The sequence below is a fragment of the Cinclus cinclus genome, chromosome 18 (genome assembly GCF_963662255.1).
Source record: "Cinclus cinclus chromosome 18, bCinCin1.1, whole genome shotgun sequence".
In the NCBI taxonomy this organism is placed as follows: Eukaryota; Metazoa; Chordata; class Aves; order Passeriformes; family Cinclidae; genus Cinclus; species Cinclus cinclus.
Window position 1 is genome coordinate 15703483 of NC_085063.1, and position 18510 is coordinate 15721992.

Sequence of the window (18510 nt, forward strand, 5' to 3'; positions counted from 1 at the left end):
CCCTAGCTTTATCCAAAGTCCAAAGAAACAAAGTAAGCTGATTTTAGGCTTTGACAATAAACACATTTCAGTTGTCTTATGTCTTCAGCAATGCATTTTTACCTTAAGGAAGAAAATGTCTCACTATGACTGAGAAATCCCATCTCAAGCTTAAGCTTCACATCAAATTTGTAAAGTAACAAATTCATATGAGATATCCAAAAGGTATACAAAGCAATGACAGTAATTTCAGTACTTTTAATCAGCAAGCAACCAATTAAACAATACACAATTCACAATACAATCCTTACATAAGGTGGAAAACATATTAAGGTTCATGTCAAGTTCAACGTGCTCTACTTTTAACTTTAGTCATTAGCATTCTCATTAGCAGTAACTGAATACGTGAGAAACGATTACAAGCAGTCAGGAAGCCAGATGTTGAAAATTTTACAGAATTATTAAAAAAAAGTAGCCCAACAAAGTCAGGTAACAGAAAAGGAAGCACAATGGCCCTGACTTGGCTTGTGAGCTGTGGAAGTGTACTGTGCTGTCTTAAGAAGACAAAACTACATTAGAATGCATTTTAAGGGTTCTGGTTTTATATTTTCAATTAATACTAGAAAGAGAAGAGTTTGATGTGATGTTGCTTACTTTTTACACAATACAGCAGCTTAGCTCCCACCCTGGCATTTAAGAAAACAAAAATCTCAACCCAATATACGAAGGATTCTTTAGGCCCTACCCCAAAACAGTGTTAAGTCAACAATAAATATCTGTAGTGACAGAGAGACAACGCACATTCCGAGTAGAGAGTCCTCTACATCTTGGAAAAAGGTCAGGTAGCTTTCAGTAAATAAGAGCAACTTACACAGAAAAAGAACGTTAAGGTAGACAAATGAGGTTGAACCTATAGATCCCTTCAGTCTGATTTTCACCATTGTATCTGAAATTACAATAATTTTAAAAAACACCCATTAAATAGTCTTTAAGTTTAACTCCATTACAAAAGATGTGTTTCCTAATGTCTTTCTTCCTTTGTATGTTAAAGATAGGATCATGAAGATTTCTAGCTTAGCAGCATACAGTCCTTATTGGAAATGTTGGTCTAGAATTACCATTTCCAGAAGCAAGAAAAGATGTACTGTCACCTAGCAGTGATCATGTAGAAATAGGAACAGTTAAAACACTATAAAACAAGAAATGAAGTAACATAAACAGTAGTTGATACCCAACATGAGAGTGCTTTATGCACAGTCTTGCATATGAGAATTCATTCTTGACAGTTGATTTTCAGTAAACACTTGCTCGCCGAACAGCTTCAAGTTTCAGTCCGGAAAAGATTCCTAACTGAAATTCCAGTAATAAAAGCATGCCTGCATGTTATTAAAGAAAACAGTGGAAAATTTCTCAGGCTGACATCCAGAATGTCTGCGGTTAGTTTTCATATTTCTCTTCTTGCAAAGCAAATATTAAACCAGACCCTAAAAGTGCTTTTTTTTAATTTGGTTGGTTTGTTTTTGGATTTTTTTTTTTTGCATGTGTGATTTTGGGTTGTGTCTTTTTGTTTGCTTGTTTGTTTGTTTTCTTTTGTGAAGCCTGGAAATTTCCACTGCTTTTATAGAGCTTTTAAAAAACCTCCCTCAAATATACTGCTCAAAAACCTTCCACTTCTCCCTAGACATACTCTTTAGTTTAAAGCAAAAGTTTCATCACTATAAAGCAGAGCTAAGATGAGGGGAAAAGGAAAAAAATTGCTCATATACCAAGAGAATTACTTGGCCAATATGAAATATTATCAAACTGTGTATTAATCTTGACAGAGGTCACTTGATGTTCAGCTGCAGAGAGATTGCTGGGTAAGAAAAGACAAAGCAGTTGATAAAGCTACCTTGCAGCTGTACATTTGAACAGAAATTACAGTGGATGACAACACAAGCTATTCTATTCCTATCAAATGGCGGCTGTCCTACTTTCTCAAATTTGCACTCATTTTCCATTGTTTCTGAATCCCACTCATCATCCCTGTTACCTGCTAATTGTCTCTCACACAGTCAATCCAAGTCTGGCAAATTTGCTAGCACTAGTTCTATACCTTACCACTACAAATCTTACTCATCAGCCTCGAACATACATCAAAGATTAGAGGGTTCAACAGAAAACTTACAGTTGTAATAGAAAAGTATTTGAAAACTACTTCAGCCAGGGAAGATGTTTTCTTTTTTCAATTTTCTGTACAGTGATTAGAGAAACCACCTTCCTTTTAAAGGGGGATCAAATGTACATTCTAGGTTAACAGGAGATGTTGGCTTTGTTCTATTTTAATCAGGTGAATGGTTTGCAGATAAAGTACTCTTGATTTTGTTGCCATTAGTGCTGTCTTTGAATCTATGACTAGAAAAACACTTGAAATACTGATTAGGAGGGGATTCTTTCAATTACTACCCAAGAAAGTTAAGCCATATGCTGACTGATGTCCTGCCCATTGAGCCAGAAATCTCTACTCTGAACACCAAAAAGGCTGCCATAGAAGAAAAAACGAGGAGGGTACTATAACAGAAGATGCTGCCTATGTCTGCTTTAGTTCATGGCAGCAGCAAAGATGGACTGAGCACAAAAAGAACTGCAAACCAAGTCACAATTCCCTATTTCCACCTAACCTGTCTAGCCTAGCCTTTATGGAGAAAGAAAAAATGTTATAGAGGAAGATGTCTGAAACGCCTATTCAAATCACTGGCAAAGAAATTGCAAATTTTTGTCTGAAATCATCTCCTTAAGATGCAAGCTGCCAAAAATGGAAAGCCATTTTAAAGTTGTCATTATTAACATGAGAAATGAATTTTTAAACCTTTACTAGTTCTTCCATAAGATTTAAAAAAACAATGTAGCATTTCCATATACTGATTATTTATGTGTGCATACACACGTGTATGCTCCTAATGTCTGTCTAAAAGGTTTTTAAAAAAGTTTATCCACATAGACTATATTAGCTGCTACCCCTTCAGACACACACATGGCAGCAAAAAGCAAGTAGCACAGTTTATCTTTTTCTGTAACTTACTAGCCTCCAGAGAATGTGATGGAAAAACCCAGCAACGTTAAGGTGTTAATATACACTAGAGAGCAATCGGCAAAGCATTAGAATTACAAATTGAATGCACAAAGCAAAACCAGGGGAATGTTATCTTTGATTTAGATTTATTTAGTTCTTTGGACTTACACAGAACAAACAGAGAACTCCTGACTGACTGTTCTGAACAATCATTTCCCCAAAATACTGGAGGGAACATTTCACTGGCTTTTTTGCAGGTAAATTGTTTCTCTCTTTTACTTAACCCTTCCATTAAAAGATATGGCAACAAAACTCACCCAACCCAATCCCTGTTCCATTACCTGTTCAATCACTTTGGGATGTTTCAGTGAGGCAGAGCATTCTGTTATTAGACACACTGCATACAAAATACTAAAAATCATTCATGACATTGAAGGCAAGGTAATTTTGTTTCACTTTTCAAAAATCAGTTTACTGATAACTGCAAATTTTAAAAGTCACCAATTAAGTATTAGTAATAGGATCCATATGAAGTATGCCTCCCATTTATATGTGCAGAAAATAATATAATCCACCTTCATTCAACTAAATGCAGCACACAAAAATCAGAGTGAATGGAAATACATTCCATAGCAGATTTAAGTAAGTAGTAGTTAATTTTTTTTACAATTGCCCCTTTCCTAACACACTACATCTAGAAACATCAATAGATGTAGCCTAGGGGAAAAGGGGGGAAAACAAATGAAAAAATCTATATAGGCAGGCAGCCCCAGCATTCAGGTTAGATATTCTTCACCACCCTCTTATATCCTTAGCATAAATGTTACTATTCCTCCCCTCCCACTCTCCTCCATTTTTTTAATTATTAAAACAAGTCAGAAGAATATTTAAGATATTTCTAAATACTCAAAAAGCTTGAACGTGAAATGCAGAAGATCCTGTATCATTGAAGTCACTGAAGATCACCTTTTCAAGAGAGACTCATTTAAATGCAGGAGCTGAAGCAGCCTGTAGTGTCAGAGCTATGTCCAAGACCTTTTCACATGCTACAAACGGCTTAACTTTGCAAGCAAATATAATCAAGACACCTTTTCTTTCCCACCATTCTTGAAAAATAAAAATACCCTCCACCTTCTCTATGAAACTGTACCACTGAGATTAATCTTGAAGTTTTTTTGGTTGTGATGTCTTGTCCATTATTAATAAAAAAATCCCACCACGATGATAAGGTTCCATGATAAAACAGATTTGATTCTTCCTAATTTGCATTTTGTCTCAGCTATACATTAGGGTTTACATCACTGATACAATGCAAAAAAAATTGGTAACTCGGCAATGCAAAACTTCCAAATTAATAAATCCAAAGCCAGGATGAGCAAGGGCCTCAAATGAACAGTTAAAAGAAACACAAAGCCACAGGCGAGCCCAAAATGCACGCAAGTCATTTTCCAAATAAAATCAGACTGGCAACAACACACTGTAATCAGGAGAGGTACTTAAAGTGAGGCAGAATGCTGGGTTTATTTTGTCTATCGCTTCCTGCATCCCACAGCTTCTATCTTCACGTGTCAGCAGTGAATCCATCAAATCCACTGGTATTAGTAAAAAAAAAATAAAATAAAAATACAGTAGTAGTAACAGTTGCAGGAAATTCTTTACAGCAGTCAGTTTAACAGCCCATTGTGCATTATAGCATGCAGCAGTTATATTTACTGTTAACTGCTGTTACAATCTTGTTTAAAAAACAAAAGTAACAAAACAAAAAGCCCGAACCCCCCAAAAAGCACCGAATTTTGTCTCTCTCCTCTAAACCCAAGCTTTTATTCTCTGGTTTTCATTAATATCCTACTTGTTTCTCTGAAGCTATATTTTATATTCAGAATATACAATTTTGTTTCATGTGAAGCAGAACATTTTAAGACAGATATATTCCATGAGAAAATATTTATTTTTACAATAGTGACGATAGAATCTTAAGCTTATTGTAAGAATCTGTTTTTAACTATATTACAGACACCATATACTAGATATTGCCATCCCTCACACTGTCAGATTTCCTTTTGTTTTGTCCTGTTATTCCAGTTAGAATATTTTCTATCTAAAAGGGGAAGACGATACTGAGGATTCAAATGAGTCTGAAAATCATCTGACAAATTGAGAAGCTTCACTTTTAAAGGAAACCTTGACCGAGCTTAGAAGGAGCAGAAACCAACTTTAGAACCAAAGACAGAGAACTGTGGGAATTATCTCAACCTCACGCTACATTCTAACTCATAATCACCGTATTTATAACCCAGAAACACTAATACCTGAAGTGGCGTGCGACATCGCGGGGGGGGGGTGCAAAAAAAAAAATCTCATCTCCACCCCTCAACAACACAGTTTCATTACAGCTATGAGGCTGAAATGGATAAGAGGCAGGGAAATGAATCTTTCAGTTGCAGTGTTTTTCATCCCTTTTCTTATTACCAGAGATAAGGAGACAAGAGAAGTCAGGTCTAAAACTCACCGAGGCTACAGGATGACCAGGAGAATGCGGATATCAAGATCTTTGGACCCGCCTCCGTACCGGACAAACCCTGATGAATGGCAGAGAGGGCCATTCTAACCGAGCTATTTCACCCACACCCCGCCTTCTGCTGAGACTGAGAAACCGTGGGTCAGACGATTCTAAAGCGCAGTCCACAGCGACCTCAGGTCTCTTTGTATTCTACGAGGAACCTCCACCCAAAATCACCATACTTAGATATGCATCACACAGCAATACAGGAAGCCTTCAGTCCGCGCATCAATTCCCCGCCACTGCCGCAGGAATGCCCCTTCAAAACTCAGTCACCAGTAAAGTTACAGTAGCTAGAAAGAGGTAAAGACGGCGACACATTGCCCGGGGAATCCCGCCATCTCCAGCCCTGAAAATACCCCTAACATACAACCCATCTGCGGTCCCCTTCCTCCTCCGCTCAGGGAGCCACGTTCCTATTAAGGAGGGGGGCGAGAGACAGAGAAGAGGGCCTCAGAGACCCTCAGGGCCACCCTCAAGCTTCTCCCTTCCCCGGCAAGGGGCAGCTCTCTCTCCGCCATCGCAGTGCCACCCCAGCACTAAAAGCAGGGGAACGCGAAGTAGAACTCCCCTCTCTCCACTCGTTACTCACTCCCTCCCTCCCTTCCTCCAAACCCCACTCACCTGGGAAATGAGCCAAAGCTCAGCTACATTTCCATATCCCCCACACTCAGCCCCACACCGCCATTTTCCTCACTGCCTGGATTTAAATCGAGACCCGAGCGGAGACACCAGGCGGCGTGAGGCATTGTGGGAGCTGTAGTGCAGCTCCGCGAGCCGCTCGCAGCGCCCACGGCCCCTTGGCGCGGGAGCTCACGGTACTTGTAGTCCGCGCCGGGCTCGAAGCCGGGGCTGTCAGGCTCAGCCTGGTACCAGCGCGCCGGTGTCGCCTCTGCATCGCCGCCGTCTCTGCAGTAGGGCGGGCTCAAACGGAGAGGAGGAAATGGTCCTAGAGGAAGGTGCTGGTACCGTGCGCGTCCCGGCGCGTTCCTGCTGCACTAACTCAGTGCTCCTAGAGGTCACGAAATGCCGTATCTGTATCATAAGGAGCGTTTTACTGCGCATGAGAGTTCAAAATATAATGCGGTGCCGGCTCGGCGTTGGGCGATGTCCCTCTGTTTCTGCTGAGCTCCAGCTGTGGGTCCTGATTGTATCTCTGGTCCCGTGCTCGTGGTTCTTTGTGAGTTTTGGTTCCTGTTTTGTTTGTGTGCAGCGTGTGTTTGCACATGTTGGAGCTGCTCTTCCTGTGGCCACAGCCGTGAGAGAGCAGGATAACAAAAAAAATCGTTTTTCATGTTACTCTTCAAATTTTCACAATTTACGTTGGGCTTAATTGACCATGCCGTGAGACGTGCAGGCCATTGTGAGGGCTTGGAGCTGTCATGGTGGGTCTGTGAGCGCAGATTCCGATCACGATACAGCCGTGTTCTCCAGGCGCATACGGTGGTCTCCCTGCAGGAACGTCACAGGGGAGGGATGAGACACCCGGCAGCAGCTGGAGCATGGGAACAGAGGAGGAATGAGGCTGTGAATTGTAATCCAGAGAATCTTCAGGCTCCCGGTGCTTGGTGCCGTGGTCTTTGGTGGGCAGAACGCACCCTGAACTATCTAACTTGGGTTTGAATGCACATTTCGAGAGTTCGTCAGACTGGGAAGAGGGCAGTAGGGTGGTGGGAAGGGCTTTCTCCTGGGCCTGACACCCTCAAGGCAGGCATGATTTTTAAATGTTTGCTGTCTTTTTTTTCCCAGCCCAGGCCCAAGTCAGTGTTCCCCGAATTGGATGCAGGGTTAGGGTATCCGAAGGATCATGGCAGCACTGAAAAAGTCAGGATGAAACTGTTCTCAAGAAACTCAACTTTCTAAAACATTTGTCAAGACAAAATATTACAGGAATGATCTTCACAGAAAAGCAGCAGGAGAATAGCTGTGAGCAGGAACATTTAAGGAATTGCTGCTGACTCCCAGTGTCCTGTTTTTTCCAGGCAGGTTTTGTGTGGAACCGAAAGGCACTTTTCTTGTCTCTGCAACGCACCTGCACACCATACTCTACAAGAAGGAGAAAGTGTGGAGTGGCAAGCAGGAGGAAGGACCATTTTTAGATCTGCCCTTGGATTCCAGTTCTTCGACAGGAGGCTCTGAGGCTGTGAACTCCCACCCTTAGCAAAGGGCCCAGAGACCTGTGGCCCGGTCAGGCAGGGACACTCAGAGACAGGCGGGAGCCAGTAACGCCCAGGCAGTGACTCACCTGGCTGTAACTTCGGGTACAGCCACCTGCGGGACACTCAGGGACATGGCAGGAACTGATGACCCTAAATCGCTTCAAAATTCCCCAAAATCCTCTCAAAATTCCCAAAAATCCCCTTGAAATTCTCTAATTTCCCCAATTTTCCCCCAAAATCCCCCAAATCCCCCCAAAATCTCCCAGTTTTCCCCTAAAACCACCAATTTTCCTCCCAAATTCCCCAAATGCCCCCAAATCCTCCAAATTTCGGGTGCAGGCGAGCTCGGCACTGGGGCTGCCCCTCCACCTGTCCCTGGTGGTGGCCGAGGAGGGGACCCTCGTGCAGGATGAGGAATTTTTTAGGACCCTCCCCCAACCCAGCCCCCTGCAGAGCTCTGGGAACTCCCCCCCCAGGTGAGACCCCTAAAACATCCCCAAATCTCCCCATATCACCCCAAAATAGCTCCCAAATACCCCAAAATAGCTCCCAAATCACACAAAATAGCCCCCAAATCACCCAAAACAGCCCCAAATTCCCCAAAATAATCCCCAAACAGCCCCAAGTCCAACCAAAAATCACCCAAAATTACCCAAAAAACAGCTCAAAATCCCCCAAAATCCCTTCAAAACCAGCCTGAAATCACCCAAAATACCTAAAAACTGCCCAAATTACCCCAAAAACAAGCCCCAAAATACCCCAAAATAGCCAAAAATCCCTCCAAGTCACCCCAAATCCAGCCCAAAATCACCCCAAAAACACAAAAATCCCCCTAAAACTGTTTTAAAATATCCCAAAAAATCCCCCAGAATCCCTCCCCAAACCCCCCAAAACCTCCCCAAACCCCAAATCGATGGATTGATTTGGCGATTGATTGCTCATGCCTGGATTGATCAATGATTCAGTGATTGATTCCAAATTCCCAATTTGTGAAATTTGGGGGAGGAGATTTGAGGGAATTCTGGGGGGATTTCAGGGAATTTTGAGGAGGAATTCAATGGAATTTTGGAGGGATTTTGGGGAATTTGAGGGAATTTAAGGGAAATTCAGGGGGATTTGGGAGAATATTTTGGGAGAATTTGAGGGAATTTTTGGGGGATTTGAGGGAATTTTAGGGGAATTTTGGGAGGATTTGAGGGAAATTTTCATGCAAATTTGGGGAGGAATTCAATGGAAGGTTGAGAGAATTTTGGGGGGAATTGGAGGGAATTTGATAGAATTTTGGGGAAGGCTAACTCTACATTTGAAAGGAAGGACTAGATTTGCTGGCAGCAATCATCACCTCTAGATGTGAACGTGGACATGGAGGGCACCAGACTGGTTCAGAGCTGGCTCCCTGAAGAGACTCAGCAGCTGAGTTCCTTCTGGCACTTATGTGGGTGCTTTTCTGACATCTCTGTTCTGTGTCCCCAACACAGCTCCTGCGTCCAGGGAAATCAAAGTGTACATATGTGAGAAATGGTTGCTTTTCTCCAGGCAAGCATGTGAAATTCAGATCTTGAAGGAAAAAACTCCCTGACCCACCTGGAATGATTTGGGTATCAGGAGGCACCTGGGAGACTCCTTTTGTGTCCTGGGTGGGGCTGTGGCTATAAAAGGGGTAAAGGATGGAGCAGGGGGGCTCAGTGCACAGGGAAATTAACCTTTGGGGAAGTTCTTACAGCTCTATTTAAAGCTTTATGAATTATGATGATTTTCTGTAAGTAGGCTATCTGTTCTAATCCATTTTGTTTCCTCTCCCTGCAGATTCTACCTGCTGAAAGGCTGAGGTGAGAGCAGGATCTGTAAAATCTGACTCTCTGTGTCTCCCTGGGGCTGAAGCTGTGTTTGCTGTCAATGGTTACATGGTGGAATATGATAAAGACTGAAAATTTTGTTGTTTTTTTTTTTTCCCCTGAAACCCAAGACTCTCTCTGTAGCTGTGCCCTGTATATCTCTTAAAAGAGTTCCTGAGTTTAGAAAGGTTTTTACATCCTGCAGTGTATAATTCAATTAAAAAGAATTGTACTGTGTCAATGTGGTGCTAATTACTTTAAGTTGGCTAATTAAACCAAATCATTGATACAGGGTTTGATAAGAGCATACCTTGGTTGGAGCTGGCAGCTAGGAATTTCTCTTCATTCTTTTAATTTATTTTAATTATTATTTAAGCAGTCATTGCACTTAGGATGTACAATAAGGACAACAGAGTTTCTGCTCTGCTGGATTGGGAAATCCAAGCCAAATTCCTTAGAGACTGAGAGCATGGGGAGCTGAGCTTCAGGCTGGGTTTTGACAGTGGGAATTTGGAGAGGAAAATAAATATTAGTAATATAAAGACATATATCATAAAAAGTAAAAAATAAATATTGTATGTATTTTGTAATACAGTAGAATATAATATATATATAGAATATATAAAATATAGGTGGATTATGAATATAAATATAAATTATATATACACGTATAAAATACATAAAGGGTTTTTTTATTTTGTTTTCATTCGCTTAGAGGAAGGCTCTCTTTAGAGTTGGCTGGGGTTTATTTTGGTGCATTCATTTAGGGGAATTTCCTGAAGGGATGGATCTCGTTGTTTCATTCCCCCCCCCCCCCCCTTGTCTGAGCCGGAGCCCGGGCAGTGCTGCCGCCTTGTGGACACAGCGCGGTACTGCAGCCCTGCCCCGAAGCAGCGACCGGCTCCTCCTCGGGGCTGCTGCGGGAGGGCGGTGGGGGCGTGTGACCTTCTCAAGATGGCGGAGGGCCCAAAGTGACGATGCCGTTCCCCTGGGACCGATGCGACGCTCGGGACGGCGGACGCAATAGGGCCCCGGCAGAGATACGCCGGGAGGGAGTGTGTGTGGGTGTGGGGGTGGGGTGGGGTGGGTGTGGGTGTGTGTGTGTGTGTCCGTCCTTCTTTTCCCGGCCTTTTTTTGCCGTCCTATGTAGAAGGTCGGGTGAGTGATGGCTGTGTCGCCATCTTGGGAGTGGCATGCTGCAATTTCCGCCCTTCCTGGCGCCAAATTTGGTCCTGGCAGAAGCCACTTCCGGTGGCGTTGCCACCGTTGTCGTGGTAACTGTAAAGCCCCAGATAATGGTGTCTATTGAAGTCGCCTGCCTGAATCCGACGCCCGACGCCGATCGCGCGCTTTCCCGCTGCCTGTCCCACGAGCCATATCCAGCACCGCTGACCAGTCCGCGCCCGTCCGCGCCGCGTAAAAGGCGACGGAAAATCGCGCCGAGAACGCGGGATCGGTTTCGGGGCCGGATTCAGGCAGGCGAGTTCAATAGTCGCCAATGTAGGGGGCCTTCTTAATCGCCTCCCGAAACAAAGATGGCGGAGGCACCGGAAATGGCTTCTGCCAGTACAAAAGATGGCGGCAGGGAGGGGCGGAAATTGCGTCTCGATCCTCCCAAGATGGCGACCCAACCGTCACTCGCCCGACCTTCTGCATAGGGCGGCTAAAAGGGGCGGGGAAAAAGAGGACCCCTCACGGGGTGTCTACTGCATTGCCTGCCCGCGACGCCGACGCCGATCACCCGCCCCCCCCGGCGCGATTTTGCGCGGCGTTTCCTATCGTGCCCACACGGGCTGTGGGCTCAGCGGCGCCGCGGACGCGCGGGAGCCCGGCGGGCGCCGACAGGCAGCGGCGGCTCCGCCCCTCTCTCTCTGCCGGGGTCCCTCCCCGGCCGCCGTCGCGGACAGCGACTCCCGTCCCGCCGCGCTACGTCTCCGCGCCGCCCGGGTCCGCTCCCGCCCGGGGAACGCATCGACGAAGGAAGAACGGTCGCCCAGCTCCCGGAGCCATCGCCCTACCCGCAGCCGGGAGCAGCCCGCAGGAGGAGGCACCTGCTCTCTCTGCCGGAGAGGTGAGAGGGGCGGAAGGACGGGGCGGCGTGGGAGAGCGGGCACGGGAGAATTCCCAGGCACAATTCCAGCTCCCCACCCTTGCAGCTGGCAGCAGCCCGGTGTCCTCTGCGTGTGGCGGCAGCTGCAGCGCTGGTTTGGAGCAAGCTTCCATGGCATTTTGTTGCAAAGGTGCCCCTTCCAGCCGGGTGCCCCGGCTGGGTTCCCTGGCTGGGAGAGCCCTTGAAGTAGCCAAAGGGAGCAGCTGCTGAGAATTCCGAGCCCGCTGTTCCTGTGATTCTGGATACAGTGTTTCAGTAGTGTGTGCTTCTATCCTATGTGCTGCTAGATGTACTTTGGAACAAGTTGACTCTTTCATCCCTCCCCACCTGCATTCTTCCTAGGTGTACGTTTTATTCAGCAGCATTCAGATGAGAGAGAGGATCTCTGTTCCCATCAGCATAAAAGGAAAAAGTGTGCTCTCACAGACCTAAGTTGTTTGGTCAAAAAAATCTTACTTTGCTTTGGTCCAAAACATGTTATTACTGTGTGCAAGCTCATGGGGAAGATTTTATTCAACAGCTCTCAGTGGGACATGAAAGCTCCACTTTCCCTTTTCTTGAACAGCCTGAGACCCAATATTACTTGATATCAATTTTATTACAGGCGTTTGGAACTTTTTGAAGAGCCAGAAGGATTGTTTGTGCATACGTGTGTCACTAATATCCCTCCTCTCTCCAATGCAGGATGGGGGGGGAAAGGGCTGCAGAGCTTCCTACAAGGGGCTGTAAGTGCAAATAAAGAGGAGCCAGAGGTTTAGTTGATATGAAGCACTAGTTCTGAAAAGAGCCTGATGGATTTGCTGATACCAAAACCAGTAGGAATAGGAGACTGAACTCGGGTATGGGGATGGTCTCCTTGGCTTTAAAAAGCTTTAATGGCTTTAAAGGGCATTTTTATCAGACCTGGTTTATTTTTATTACCTTTCATTACATTTTAGAATAAAAAAGCCCCGCTCCATCGCTGCGGCTGTGATGTGTGACTAAAGCCCATCTTCCCTCCACTGGGAACAGGTGAGAGATAGAACTAAACCCCAAAGGATTTTCTGCTCACTGATGGCACGTGAGTTTTCTTGGGAATTCTCTGCCAAATGTGGTCACTTGTTCTTGAATGTGGCCATGAGGGGAGTTGAACGTGCCCGCCCAGATCTGCAAACATGCAGTGCCAGAAGGAGAACCCTTGAAGTGTCACCTGGGATGTGTTCCACTGACTCACAAGTGGGTGCTGTGCCCAGGTCCCCTGTCCAAATCCTGGCCGGGCAGAAGCCAGGACTGCCCATTGCTCGTGATATGAATTCAGTTTTGGGGAGGTTAAATACAAATGAGATGCCAGGGAGGGAATGGCTTCTAACTGTAAATATTTTTGTCCTAGAGGAGCCCTGCCCAGTCTGACTGCTGCCCAGTGCTGCTCCCTGACTGCACGCTCTCTTGGTGAGCCTCTGTCCTGCTGGCCGTGCCTTTTCTGTCCCCGTGCCGCTCCTTGCCCGTCTTTACCCTCCCGAGCACGTGGCGTGGTCGATTCCTGTCTCCCGGTCCTGGTTTCCCTTTTTGTCCCTGTGTCCCTGCGTCCTTGCTGTGTGTTTGGGACTCCGTCTTTTTGTCTGTCCTTCTCCGTGCCTCACTCGTGTTCCCGTTCTGTTCCCTGTGGCTCTGTGGTGCTCCCCGTGCCATTGTTTCCCCCGGGATCCTTGTGTCCCGTTTGCTGCCCCTGTTCTTTTTTAATCCCTCTCTCGTGCTGCCCATCTAGCATCCCTTTTTTGTGGTTTTGTTTTCTATTTTTTTTTCCTCCATTTCATCCTGCACCCTGATCTTCATTTTCTTTCCTGTGTCCTCTCTGCTGCCACTCTCTGCCTCGTGTCCTCTGTGTCTGCGGGGCCGGGGAGGAACTTCAGCCCTCCTGGGGGCTGCCCCCCCGCCCTTTTCCTTGTGCCAGCAGGGTCCCTTTTTGGGGGCATGGACCCGTGGGAAGGGTTCCCATCAAGGGCCGTGCTGCCGTCCAGGGCAGCTGGAGCGGTTCTGTGCCTTCATTTTGGGGGTGAGGAAAGAAGGCTGAGGGGGGGACGGGGTGCAGACTCGGGGGGCTCCGATGTGTTTCGGGGCAGCCCGAGGTCCCCGGCAGAGGGAGCCACGCTGCGGCGCAGGGGCAGGGGAGTGGGGAATGGGGGGGGGGGGGGGGGCCGTGCTGGGTGCCCTGCCCCAGAGGGACCCACGGGTGCCAGGACATTCCCAGGGAGGGGTGGCCGTAGAATACATGAAAAATAGCAATATAAAAAAAAGACCTAAATCTCGTTGAAAAGAAGTATTTGATTGGTTTTTATTTGGTTAGAGGCAGGGGTTTTATATAGGTTATATAAGTCTAAAATATACGGAATGCAATAGAAAAAGAAATTTTAAAAGTATTTGTATAAATATAAAATATAAACACAGAAGTTACACATCTCTATAAAATACAGAGTCTATAATATAAATAAAGCAAATATTATCAAAATACATAATGTCTAAATATAAGTTGTAAAAGATGAAACTAGAAATATAAAAAGATTTAACTATGGTTTAAAATAAATGTTTTATTGGTTTTTAATTGGTTAGGGGCAGGGTGTTGAAGAAATAATATAAGCAACAGATAAATATCCAAATAAAATAAGGACAAATGGTATAAGCCATAGATAAATCTACAAATGTACAATAAAATACAGACATGAAATTAGAAATGCATCTATAAATATATGTGAGTATAAATCTATATAGAATCAGAAAAGTATTTATGTAGTATTTATGTAGTATTTAATACAATTAATATTGAATCTATTCTTATAGTATAATATATACGTAATATAAATGTACAAATTACAGATATAAATATGAAAAATGCAAGTAGAAAAATATATTTGAATATAGTATAAAACAAAGTGGTTTGTTGGTTTCCATATGGTTAGAAGCACAGCTTTTTAATGAATGATATTAAACATAAAAGCATACAAATATGTTAAATATCAAGATATAGATATACGTAAAATAAATAGTAGTAGTAGAAAGATATATAATAAAAAGTAAAAACAAAGTCTTGTCTATATTTTGCACCATATTAGAATATAAATTAAATTGAATATATAAAGATATGTGTAGACTATGAATAGATATATAAAATAAATAATAGCAAATAGATACATGTATATATATATCTCAATATATATATATCTAAAGGGTTTTGTTTGTTTTCATTTCATTAGAGGAAGGCATTCTTTAGTTTCGGCTGGGGTTTATTTTGGTGCATTCATTCAGGGGGATTTCCCAAAGGGATGGATCTCGTTGTTTCATCCCCCCCCCCCATCCCTTGTCTGTCTGTCTGTCTGTCTGTCCGTCCGTCCCCAAAGCGCCGCAGCCCCGGGCTGAGCTCGGCGGCAGTGCTGCCGCCTTGTGGGCACAGCGCGGTACTGCAGCCGTCGCCTGTCTGGGATGCAGCCCCACAGCGAGCAGTCCGGAGCAGAAGTGTGAGAGCTGGGATCCTTTGACTTCTGCAGGGGGACTTCATTTTCTTTTCCTCTTCTTCTCTTCCAGGACCGGAGAAACGGTTCCACTCCTCCCATCTTTGCCAAAAGCTGTGGTGTTTGAGGAGCCAGAGCCAAGGTGCCTTCAGCACCAGGGCTCTGCACTGGAGGGCTCCCGGTCCTGACCGCGCAGGGTTCCCCTTTTCCTCCCCGCTGGGATGAAGTGTCTATGGAATCTGGGATCTGGGTGAAACTGCGGCTCTGCTGGTATCCAGGGACGTGAGGTTCCGGGGGACTGCGTTTCCCTGTGGCTTTCCAGGTCGGCAGGAGCCGGAGGAAATGGGGTGCCAGAGCCGTGCCCCATCAGGCCGTGTTTGCCTCTGAGGAACAGAGAGTCCGGGCTGAGGTGAGATTGCCGGGAGTGCTTGGATGGATGAGCTGTGCGGGGAACGGGGAGCTCGGAATCGCAGCTGCTGCTGGATCCATTGCCTTAGGTCTGCTCCGTCTGTGTCTGTGCCAAGTGGGATTTGTGCTGGGGAGAGAGGTGCTGTGGGGAGCCAAAGGTGGAGTAAATCCTCTGTGGGGATGGGCAGTGAAGGACTGAGTAGCAGGGAAAGGAGAGGATTTCTAAAGGATACGACTGTTTCTGCCAAGAGCGGGGTGGAGCAGCGATGGGGGTGGTTGGGTTTGGCCTGGGCTCTGTTATTCTTGGTGCCATTTTAAAATTCTGTCGTGTGATTTACTGTCCGGGAGCTTTCGAACGAGAGCCGACAGAAATGTAGGTTAAGCCTTGGAAGTTGGGTCCATTGACTGCAGCAGCTCGCCGAGGCTGGAGGACTGGGGTGATGGCTGCTCCCAGGAAAGGTCACTTATTTATTGATGCTGTGTCACATTTCCCTCAGCCCGGAATGGCTGTGAGTTTGTGCTCTTCTCAGTGGGGGATTGGAGAAGGTTTTGGCTGTAATTAGAAGTGGGAGAAAAATCCTGCTAAATAAAAGTCTCCCCTCTGTCCCCCCTAAGTTATCCCAGTTTGTCCCAGCTTGGAGCTGCGCAGAAGTCAGGCAGGGGAAATGACATCAGGGATACAGCTGTCAGTTCCAAGGCAGAGAGAGAAGATGTAGCAGCCAAGGGCAGGGGAGGGGAAAGGTTTCAGAAAGCATTTCTGTGGTGTAATGAATGCCAATTTCTGCTTGCCCAGGGAGAAGAGGACGAACTCCCAGCCATTCAGGCCTGACAGTCCCCTGCAGCGAGAGCATACACTGTGTGAGTTCAGGGTCGAAGACAAGGCTGAGGGAAAATCCAGGGTATTTGTAAGGGATGATGAGAGGTGGGTCCAGGGTGAGAATCCAGTGGGTAAAGGGAAAAGTGGTGTAAGGGAGGAGTAATACAGGGCAGGGGCCGATAAGGTAGGATGGGTGGAACAGTGCAGTGAACATAAACCAGTGGGGGGGGGTACAAGGATACAAGAACTTTCCAGAGCTGGGAGGAGACAAGGTTTGACATAACTGAGAATAGAGGCAACCAATGGGAAATGAGGGTTATAAAGCTTTACCTTAAAGCTTTGCCATAAAGAATTTTTAAAACCTTTGACAACCTTCTTAGGAGCTATTCTAAACTTAAACAAATGCCCTCCAAGGTCTGGGGCCGTGGGCCAACTCCTCACCCAAAACACTGGTCTGGCTTGGCATGTCAGTCAGTCCGATTCCTACACTGGGCCTCTGCATGATATTCTCCCAGAAGCTGACTTTCAAGGACTGAAGTGGAACAAAAAGTATAAAAGAAATGTCATTCCCAGAGGGAAAATAGTTTCATTTCTCTTGTGTCTGCTTTTTTTTTTTTTTTTTTTTTTGCAGTTACCTCAAAATTCCCGGATCCAGAACAGCTACTCTGAGTTTTGGTAGAGATTCCAAAGCAGGATACAGTAGGTTTCAAAGTACACCTTGGAAAATCAATCGTTTGTCTGCAGCATGCAGCAGGTAGGTGTGATGTCTGTAACTGGTCTTAGTTGACGCAGAGGTACTTGGAAAAAAATGTTTAATCTTTCATCTCTCCCCACCTGCATTCTTCCTAAGTGTACTTTTTATTCAGCAGGACTCGGATGAGAGAGAGAGAGAGAGAGAGAGGAACTCTCTTCACATCAGCGTCAAAGGAAAAAGTGTTCAGCGACTTACAGTCCTAGTGACTGTTCTGGATTGTTTTTCCATCAGACCTTGCGTGCCGTACCAGTCTGTGGGTTAACAGGTGTCTAAGAAAGGTCAAAAGGGAATAACTCCATGTCGTTCACTCGTGTGAATCTTGGTGGGGAGCAGAGCCGAGAGTGAACTGCAGTGAGGGGGATCTTACTGAAGCCCCAGTTTGTTTCCAGGGAGCGTGGTGTTGTGGTGTTCAAAGTTACAGGTGCCTGCTGGCCTCGAGCTGGATACTTCTGCCTCTGCATTCTTTGGGGGTTGATGATTCCTTATGTTTATGTTGGCGTGCCAGGCAAATTGTTAAAGGTATTTCCATCAGACCTGGTTTGAATGTGTTACCCCTTCATTTAATTAAAAGAAAAAAAGCCCCGCTCCATCACCGCTGCTGTGATGTGTGACAAAAGCCCATCTTCCCTCCACTGGGAACAGGTGAGAGATGGAACTAAACCCCAAAGGATTTTCTGCTCACTGATGGCACGTGAGTTTTCTTGGGAATTCTCTGCCAAATCTGGTGAATTGTTTTTGAATGTGGCCATGAGGGGAGTTGAACGTGCCCGTCCAGATCTGCAAACATGCAGTGCCAGAAGGAGAAGCCTTGAAATGTAAACCGGGATTTATTCACCTGACTCGCAGGTGTGTGTGCTGTGCCCAGGTCCCCTGTCCAAATCCTGGGCGGGGAGAAGCCAGGACTGCACATTCCTTGTGATAGGAATTCAGGTTTTTTTGGGGGGGTTGCGGTGGGGGTTAAATACAAATGAGATGCCAGGGAGGGAATGGCTCCTACGTGTAAATATATTTGCCCAAAAGGAGCCCTGCCCAGTCTGACTGCTGCCCAGTGCTGCTCCCTGACTGTACCCTCTCTTGGTGAGCCTCTGTCCCGCTGGCCGTGTTTTTGTTTTCTGGTTTTGTTTTTTTTTTTTTTTTTTGTTTGTTTGTTTTTTTGGGTTTTTTTTTTTTGTTTGTTTCATCCTGCACCCCGATCTTCATTTTCTTCCCGTGTCGTCTCTGCTGCCACTGTCCCTTTCTGCCTCGTGTCCTCTGTGTCTGGTTTATAATGTGTAGACTATATGGATATATGAATACCACGTAAGTATGCCAAATATAAATAGAAAAATGAATTGAAATATAGTTTTAAAATAAA

The 18510-nt window shown here is 45.4% G+C and overlaps 1 protein-coding gene and 2 long non-coding RNA genes across 9 annotated transcripts in view; 2 read left to right on the forward strand and 1 right to left on the reverse strand.

Annotated features, from left to right (window-relative positions):
* The window catches only part of NCOA3 (nuclear receptor coactivator 3), a 54225-nt gene extending 47924 nt beyond the window's left edge, over nt 1–6301 (reverse strand). For all 7 annotated transcript variants that reach the window (XR_009933775.1, XM_062505046.1, XM_062505045.1 and 4 more), the window contains exon 1: nt 6216–6301. The gene's annotated coding sequence lies outside the window, so the exon portion shown is untranslated. The remainder of the gene's footprint in view (nt 1–6215) is intronic.
* Nucleotides 6302–6438: 137 nt separating this feature from the next.
* On the forward strand, nt 6439–9822 carry LOC134051270 (uncharacterized). Its single transcript, XR_009933770.1, has 2 exons — nt 6439–6771; nt 7574–9822. It is a non-coding gene; the product is annotated as an uncharacterized LOC134051270 (long non-coding RNA).
* A 1563-nt stretch (nt 9823–11385) lies between these two features.
* LOC134051257 (uncharacterized) lies at nt 11386–13124 on the forward strand. The gene is made up of 3 exons (XR_009933768.1): nt 11386–11656; nt 12634–12706; nt 13065–13124. It is a non-coding gene; the product is annotated as an uncharacterized LOC134051257 (long non-coding RNA).
* The last annotated feature ends 5386 nt before the right edge of the window (nt 13125–18510 follow it).